The 7622-nt window shown below is 44.0% G+C and overlaps 1 protein-coding gene and 1 long non-coding RNA gene across 3 annotated transcripts in view; one reads left to right on the plus strand and one right to left on the minus strand.

The window, feature by feature from the left end:
* Nucleotides 1–1875: 1875 nt before the first annotated feature.
* Nucleotides 1876–7622, minus strand: part of LOC109312479 — an 8623-nt gene continuing 2876 nt past the window's right edge. The window contains exons 2-4 of the long non-coding RNA XR_002101826.1: nt 5349–5352; nt 5135–5140; nt 1876–1887 (exon numbers count right to left, since the gene is read on the minus strand). This is a non-coding gene — a long non-coding RNA (uncharacterized LOC109312479). The remainder of the gene's footprint in view (nt 1888–5134; nt 5141–5348; nt 5353–7622) is intronic.
* Nucleotides 7056–7622, plus strand: part of LOC109312478 (core histone macro-H2A.2) — a 41196-nt gene continuing 40629 nt past the window's right edge. The window contains exon 1 of one of the 2 annotated variants that reach the window (XM_019538533.1): nt 7056–7363. The gene's annotated coding sequence lies outside the window, so the exon portion shown is untranslated. The remainder of the gene's footprint in view (nt 7364–7622) is intronic. The other variant, XM_019538532.1, reaches the window with a different exon arrangement.

Genomic DNA, 7622 nt, shown 5'->3' on the forward strand with positions numbered 1-7622 from the left:
ATCAGGAAAGTAAACAACACAAAAATCAAGCAAAATAAACTGTAAATTGCACAAAGACTGCATAAAACTCCCAAATACATTTTTTTTTTAATGCAAGAGAATCTCATTCTGCTTTTCTCACTAGAGAGTAATATCTCTTCTCTGACCAATAAACTGTTTATCTGATACTCTTCTCAGCATTTCTAGTCTGCTACTTCTCTACTTGCTATACCAACCCTAACAGGTGGAGACTAGGAATTACCTCCAAGACATCAGGACTTCCCTAGTCAACTGTTTGCCTCGCCTAGCATTTTTTTAGTATTTTCACTTTATCTGCCCAACTCTATATTCAGTTCTTCAGGAGCACGTATATTATGCAGATATTTCTGCCCCCCAGATATGCATCTGGCTGTCATGCCAGGGATTATCCCCGATTTACAATTACATTTACAAAATACAGAAATACTTACATCCTTGCAGACAGATAAATTGCTAATCATATTTTCACAGCTGTCACTTATTCAACAGATATAGACTCTCAATGGGAAACTTCTTTCAAAATGTACTCCAATCCTTATCTATATAGACGGAGATGTTTCCCTTTCAAATGTAAATAGTCATTGTTAGGGATTAGTGCTTCAGTTTAAATAAACATTGAGAGTTATGCCAAAAAACCTCAGGTTTGGAAATTCAAACATTTTACAATATTTAAAGTTATATGCTGATCCAATTCCCATCCTCCAGAAAAGCAAGCGCTATATAAGTTTTCATGTCCCCATGGCCACAACTGCTAGTACAAACAATTCTGCCATATTTTAATTTGCTCTTTAATTGTAATTTGCTCTTTTAATAAGGGCCTGTGACAACACTGGCACCCGAGAGCTGCTGTGATGCCCCAATCCTGTGAGGCCCTTGCTCCTGACTCCCAGATGCTTCCCCATCTTCCATGCTTTGTCATTGGAAGTAATGAGGGGATGCTGCCCTTGGAGGCTGGTGAGCCACAAGTGCTCTTTCCCTCTCCCTTTCTCAGTGTTTGTTCCCTCAGGCCCTCCATGCCTTAAGAGCTAAATCTGTGGCCTCTTTCCACCCCTACAACCATACCCATGCCTTGTAGTTGTTACTGTTGCCTTTTGATCCCTTGTTAGGCCTCAACTTCACTAGCTTTAGCCTATGGCAGTGGTTCCCAAACTGTGGTTTGCGATCCCAAATGGGGTCACATCAGTGGATGGGGTCGCAATAAACGTGCACCCTGAGATTTCTGTACCCACAGCAGGGTGCGGTGCTGCAGCTGGGCCCGATTAGCTCCAGGCAGGGCCTCTGTAACCCAGCAGGTGGGACCCATTGTGGGAAGGAGTGCTGCACCATCACAGCCACCAAGGTGAGGCATGACAGCAGAAGTGGTAGTGCCACAGTTGTGCCCATGCTGCTCTTGGGTGAGTAGGGGACACCTCAACTTGGCAGCCATGGCGCTGTGGTGCAGCACAGCACTCCCTCCCATGCTGGGTCCTAACCACTGGGCCACAGAGCCCCCAGGGGGAGGGCAGTAGGGCCATGAGCCCCAAGCCTGCAGTAGGCAGCTTGCATACTCCCCCCACTTGGGCTCCACTCCAGCAGTGCTGCTTGCAAGGGAGGGGACAGGGTGAGAAGCCAGGTCGTGCACTCTGCTCCAGCCACAGCAGCCACCACCACCCATAGGTGGCAGCCAAGGCTCAGGTGGTGCTGTAGTGAAGCAGGGGGGATTCTGGCCCTGGCCCTAGCCTGAGGGCATCTGGTGGGGGAGGGGAGCAAGGGGCACCTGGGGTTATAGAGGGCTGTGGCTTGGGAGAGAGGGGGCCACGCTGAGGAAATGGGGTCATAAATGGGGTCACACTGAGGATAAGTTTGGGAAATACTGGCCTATGGGTTACTCTGGCTGCTGACTGATGGCCTAGGCACACTGTCTTGGGTCTGGCCTTCTGGTCTCCACAGCCTCTGATTAACCCCTGGTTGCCCTGATCATCTCATCTGTGCTCAGGCTCTTGCCCCCTCAGCCTCAGCCAGGCAGTATCTCTGGCCCCTGGCCTATTCGGCCCCAACTTGTTCCTGGTCACAGACTCCCTGGCACCCTTGACCCAGGGCATGGATGGGCTTTATGCTGGGTGCCCCTGCAGCACCCTCATGTCCTCCTCTTCTCCCCTTTCAGCCATATCCAGTCCACTGGTTATACAAACATAACATAAATAGCACAACTAAAATGCATACATACTGCCTTTACAAAGCCAGCATCCCACAAACTATAACCCCAAGGCTAAACCTATCTCACTTCTAGGGGTAGCTTCATTTCCCTGGGAAGCGCTTCCCTGTAGTCAGCTTCCCTGAGGGAGCTCCGCTCCCTGCAGGCCTGAAAACTGCTAGGACTCACAGATGGTGCTTATGCATCCAGGAGCTCCACCTCCTCTTAATTTTTTTTAAATTAAAAAAACAAAAAAACAACAACACCCCCCCGCCCCCATCATAGACTTCTATCCTCCTGGCCATACACCTAGGTTTTTCATATTTAATTAAGGTTCAGCTGGCATTCCTGATACTCCATCCCGTTACAGTGACAGAAGCCCTGACTCCCAAATGTAGGTCCCCTCTGCATTGGTTGTTTCAACCCCTTCTCCTCTCACAAGTGTTTCTCACAGTCCCCTCCCGGATGCCATCCACTGAAGCTCCCCCCTGCCTGTGGCCTACTTTGGCACAAGCTCCTGGTACACAGATGGAGTCTTCTTCCCTCTCCCTTGCATCTGAGTAACAGGGTTCAGGTCCCCTGCTACAGGCCCATAACAAAGTCTGGTCTTCTATATCCAACCTGTCAGCTTCAAAGGGAATACATGTTCAAGTGATCTGGGGGAAATTCTCTTGGGTTTGTTTTCCTGGTAGAAAAACTTACCCAGAGATGCTCATTCAAATGCTGGGCCCATGGAGAGCAGAGAGCTTGTGGTGCTCATGCTGAACAGCAGGGGGGTTCCTGTGCATACCTCTCAGGGTGCTCTATAGGCTCTCTCAGTTGATCTGGAGACAATGGCAGCAGCACACAGGGCTGTCCTGATCTGCTGACCCAGACTGCTCACTGCTCAGGGTTAGCCTGCATAGCCTGAGTGATGGTTGCCCTGGGGGGTGGAAAGGAAGCAAAACCAAAGAAGCTGGAGGGCTGTGCTGTGGCTCATCTCAGAAGGGAATGTAATTTAACCCTAGTTCTTCCTAGGTAATTTTTCTCCATTTTTGCTGTGGGGAAAAAAAAAAAAAAATCATGAACACTTATGGTCCCTTCTGGGAGAACAGCAGTTCTACCAGTAAAAACTGAATGTCTGTATGAAAACTGCTGTTTTCCTGTCGTTTTTATAAACTTGGATGAGGTAGTATGTGTGCAAATCCCAAGTACAAAAGCACTAATTCAGTTGCCTTTAAAAGAATGTAATGAATGACTTGTTGAGAATTATTCATTTCCCAAGTTGCTCAACAATAGATATGGGCACCCTGTTCCTGCTATTGTTATGTAGGTTTAGAATGAGTTGTTAACCCTAAAGAAAAACCCTCAACAATTTGCATTTCTAAAGTACATATCTATCAGCCAGAAGGCTGATCCATACTAAGTTGACATGCAAAGAAGAATTTATCCAGGTGTTCCAAGCTAGGAATTGGAAATATTTACATGAAAAGATCATAAAGGCATGATTCCTCAAGGCTTCTAAGGCCACTTTGAAATAAATAATTACATTTCCCCCCCCAAATTAACAGACAGCACTGTATAATGGTAGCAAATGTCTGCACTTGTGCATGGGCAATAAATGGAGTGTATCAGATGTCTAGGAATGGTCTCAAATAGATAAAAACACCACCATGCATTGTTATCTGGCTGAACCTTAATCTATTTAAAGATCTGAAGGCTTCATGAATTTTAAGGAAGATTATTTAAATTTACTGAAAATTATTTATTATAGCAAGCATAGATCAGGTACTTCCAGACCCATACTGAAAAAAAACTTTGTAGTTCAGTATTTTTTCCTGTCAAGGTGATGTGCATGTAAATTTCATTCTGTGGGGTGATGGGTTGTGAGGGTGGGGGCAGATGGGGATATCTCCATATCAGTAGTACCAGAATATAGCAAGAAGCCCAACTCAAAGGAGGACTATCAAATACCCATCTTTCTATTCTTAACAAACTATTTTTAATGGATGATTTAGATTTGGTATTCTGAAATATGATCACAGCAGCATATCCTTGCAGAGCCTTTTGAGATGCATGTGGGTAGTAAAAAGTACCTGTTCTTGGACATCCAGCTGCCACAATCTTTTCCAAAATAATGAACCCAGTATCAAAAGATAGACAATAGGGCCATGGAGAAAGACAACCGACAATAAAGAACAGGGAACAGGAAGAAAGAAGACAAGACACCTTTGAATTCCTTAAAACTGGTTATTTTTGTCTCGCTGGGAAACTAAAAATGAGCTTCACTTGACACCTGGTAGCCTGTACTTATGAAAGAAATGGATAAGGGAAAGCAGGAGTGTTGCATTTCAGCACTAAGATATCCTCTCCGTTTTTTAAGGAAAATAATAACACAGCACTTGCCTACATTCTGTCTGGAAGTACCTGAACCACTCGTGCTATAATACGTGTTTACAGTGAAATAGCCAGGATTATAGTATGCATGAGATACCTCACTCCCACTTTCCCTATAATTATTATTGAAGTAAATTTGAAATATTCAAACTTAAGAGGGTGAGATCCCTAATGTACATTAATTTTAGCCCAATCACATTTAACTACTTTTTGAGTAATATTTCATGTTGCTTCTTTTATTTCCTCCCTTGTACGGTCAAGCATGAAGTCCATTTATCCTTCTAGTTTAGAAGAGCTAAAGCATGCTCCCTCTAGCAGTGTTAACAGCACTCCTCAAGGAGCTAAGGAGTGTCACTGAAGTAAGATAGGGGTACCTCTCCCATACAAAAAAAAAAAAAAAAAAAAGCAAATAAATTCAGATCCTAATTTACATCTCTACCATAGCAGTGCTTTGAGGTACCATAAATTCACTGCAATGGTCAAAACTGTAATTTAATTTAATAGTCTTTAGCTGCCATTTTAAAGTCCCAAAATAATTATACTGGGTTTTTTAAAGAAATGAAAAACACACCTCTACATAATGAAGTTATTAAAATAATGGTTATAAGGCTGAGCTTCTTGGGTTTTTGAAGTCATGAAACATTCATTACAATGTAAGAATAATAGCTTTCATTCACAAGTGTGACATAAACAAACACTCTTACTCCAATAGCTTGAGAGTTACACAGCCAGTAATCCATATATCTTCTTTCAACAGATATGCTTATTTTGATAAAGAAACAGATCTGTTTTACACTTGGAAATCAACTGGCAGATGGTCTGCAAAAACAAATCAGAGTAGACTCCATTTGCTTTAATAAGGAATATTACTCCTATAATCTTAGCACTTGTATATTTTAATGTTAAAGAATGCTAAAACATAATACCAGTCTTGTAATGGATAGATTCAAATGACAAGAAACATTTGTTTGGATCAAAGCCAAATGGTGATACTTTGTCTGCTTCTCTTTGCTATAGCTGCTGCAGCATGAAAACCCCCGGGGGCTTGCTGATCACTTGCATTCTCACAGATGTGAAGATGTCTGCCAGGAATAATATAGGATTATTGCTCAGAGCAATCCATCACCAAACAATATAAATAGGCTACTGATTGTCACTTCTTCTTACTGCTGCCTTATGGTGTTATACATTAATTGCTTTACCACAATAAAAGGAAGTTGCTTTATATTGTTTAATAATAAACTCCCTTCTCAGTCCCATTCCAGTTCTTATGCCAAGCTCATCATAGGTGTCTGAACACCTTCCAGAAATGCACTGACATAACTTTTTCAACATGGAACACTTTCTTCTCTTTAAATACATCTACAAAAAGTAGTAACAATTGTTTACTTTGACTAGTAATTTACATACTAAAGAGAGAAAATTTGCTATCAAACTGTTCACACCTACCAGTACTTCAAAAAACATAATTATTTCCTATACTTTTCCCAAATCTCTGTGGTGTACCCTCAGAGGTTTTCATGACCTCTTCCCATGGAAGGGGAGAAGCTAGGAGGGGCTACCACTCTCCTGTAGTTTCTTTTGAAGCCTCTATTGATTTACTTGATGTTTCTATTACAAAAGTTGATACCAGACCTTGTAAACTGCTTCTAGATGCACATGTTTTATGTTCTTAAACACCTAATGGAGATCAGCATCCTTTTGACCACAAGCAAAATAACCAATTAGAACATAGCAGAAATTTTTTTTAAGGAAAGGTGGAATTGAAATAATGGCATGAAAATCAGGATTTACAGTAATGCTTTTCAACCTTATATGGGGAACCACTGATGTCGACTCCAAAATCATGCAAAGACAATCTTGAGTTATAACTCCGAGAGAATTATGTAAAAACAATGCTAGCTTGAACAGAATGTGTGGTAATGTAATCTCTCGCTATTTTGTGCAAGACTTTAAATATAAGAGTAAAGTCTAATCCTATATATGACTGCAGTCAGGTGGGAGGAATAACTTTATCAATATGAACAGGGCAACCTACCAGCAGAAAAGCTTGTGCACCATAGATCATTCTTTCTATTCCAGTTGTTTACAGTTTCCATTATCACATGGCACCTCACTGCCGTTCATCTAAAGCAATTCAAGAACATTTCCAATATTTAAAATGTTTATCATTTTCTTGTCAAAACGTTATTGTATAACCATCATCTATTTACATAAAGTGAGTACACACCGTACTTACTAATAACACTACACGTGTACAGCTATTTGTACCACAAAAGATGCTTTAAAAAAAATAAAATGTTTCTCCTCCTTTCAGACACAGTATGTGTAATTTCTTCCTGTATTGGGTTGTTTTCCCAAAAATTGGGGGGTTTTTCCTAAACCAAAGCCAGGATTCCTGCTCCTCACAGAGAGAACTAGTAGCAACGCTGGCCACAGCCCCCCGGCTCCCAAACCCCATGCAGTGCTGCAATGCCTCTCAGGCAAGTCTTCAAAACGACCCCTTCTCTTTCCCCTGGAAAAGTACAACATTGTGGGCACAAGTTTTGGCGGCGCCAGAACAGACCCGAGGAGGGCGACACCGCTTTGTCCCCAGCACCTTGAGAGGTCGAGCAAAGGCCTGTGGAGGAAACACCGAGAGGAGGAACTCGCGGCTCTCCAAGCCCAGCGACCCGGGAGGCGGAGGTCAAAAAAGGTCTCGCACACAAAAGACACAACTTGATGCAACTTTGCCCGAGGCCGCAGTAACAGGTGCGGCCCCCAGCCCCGCAGCCCGCGCCGCCCCGGCCAAACCAAGTAAGTCCGCGGGGGCAGGGACGCCCAGCGCGGAAACAACCAGCCTCCGCGCCCCGCGCAGGTCCCAGGCCCGGGCCGCGCCCCGATCCCGAGTCGCGCCTCGGAGCCGGGGGGGAAGTGGGGGGGCGTCAGCAGGGGCTCGAGCCGGACCAGGCTCTGGTGGCTCCTCCTAGAGGCGGTATGAGGAGCAGAAGGCGCCCCCTCCGCCACCGCCGCCATTGAGACGCTCCGCACAGGAGAAAGCCGCTGGCCGAGCCGC

This window comes from Crocodylus porosus, unplaced genomic scaffold (assembly GCF_001723895.1).
Source record: "Crocodylus porosus isolate Cpor-Errol unplaced genomic scaffold, CroPor_comp1, whole genome shotgun sequence".
Classification (NCBI taxonomy): domain Eukaryota; kingdom Metazoa; phylum Chordata; order Crocodylia; family Crocodylidae; genus Crocodylus; species Crocodylus porosus.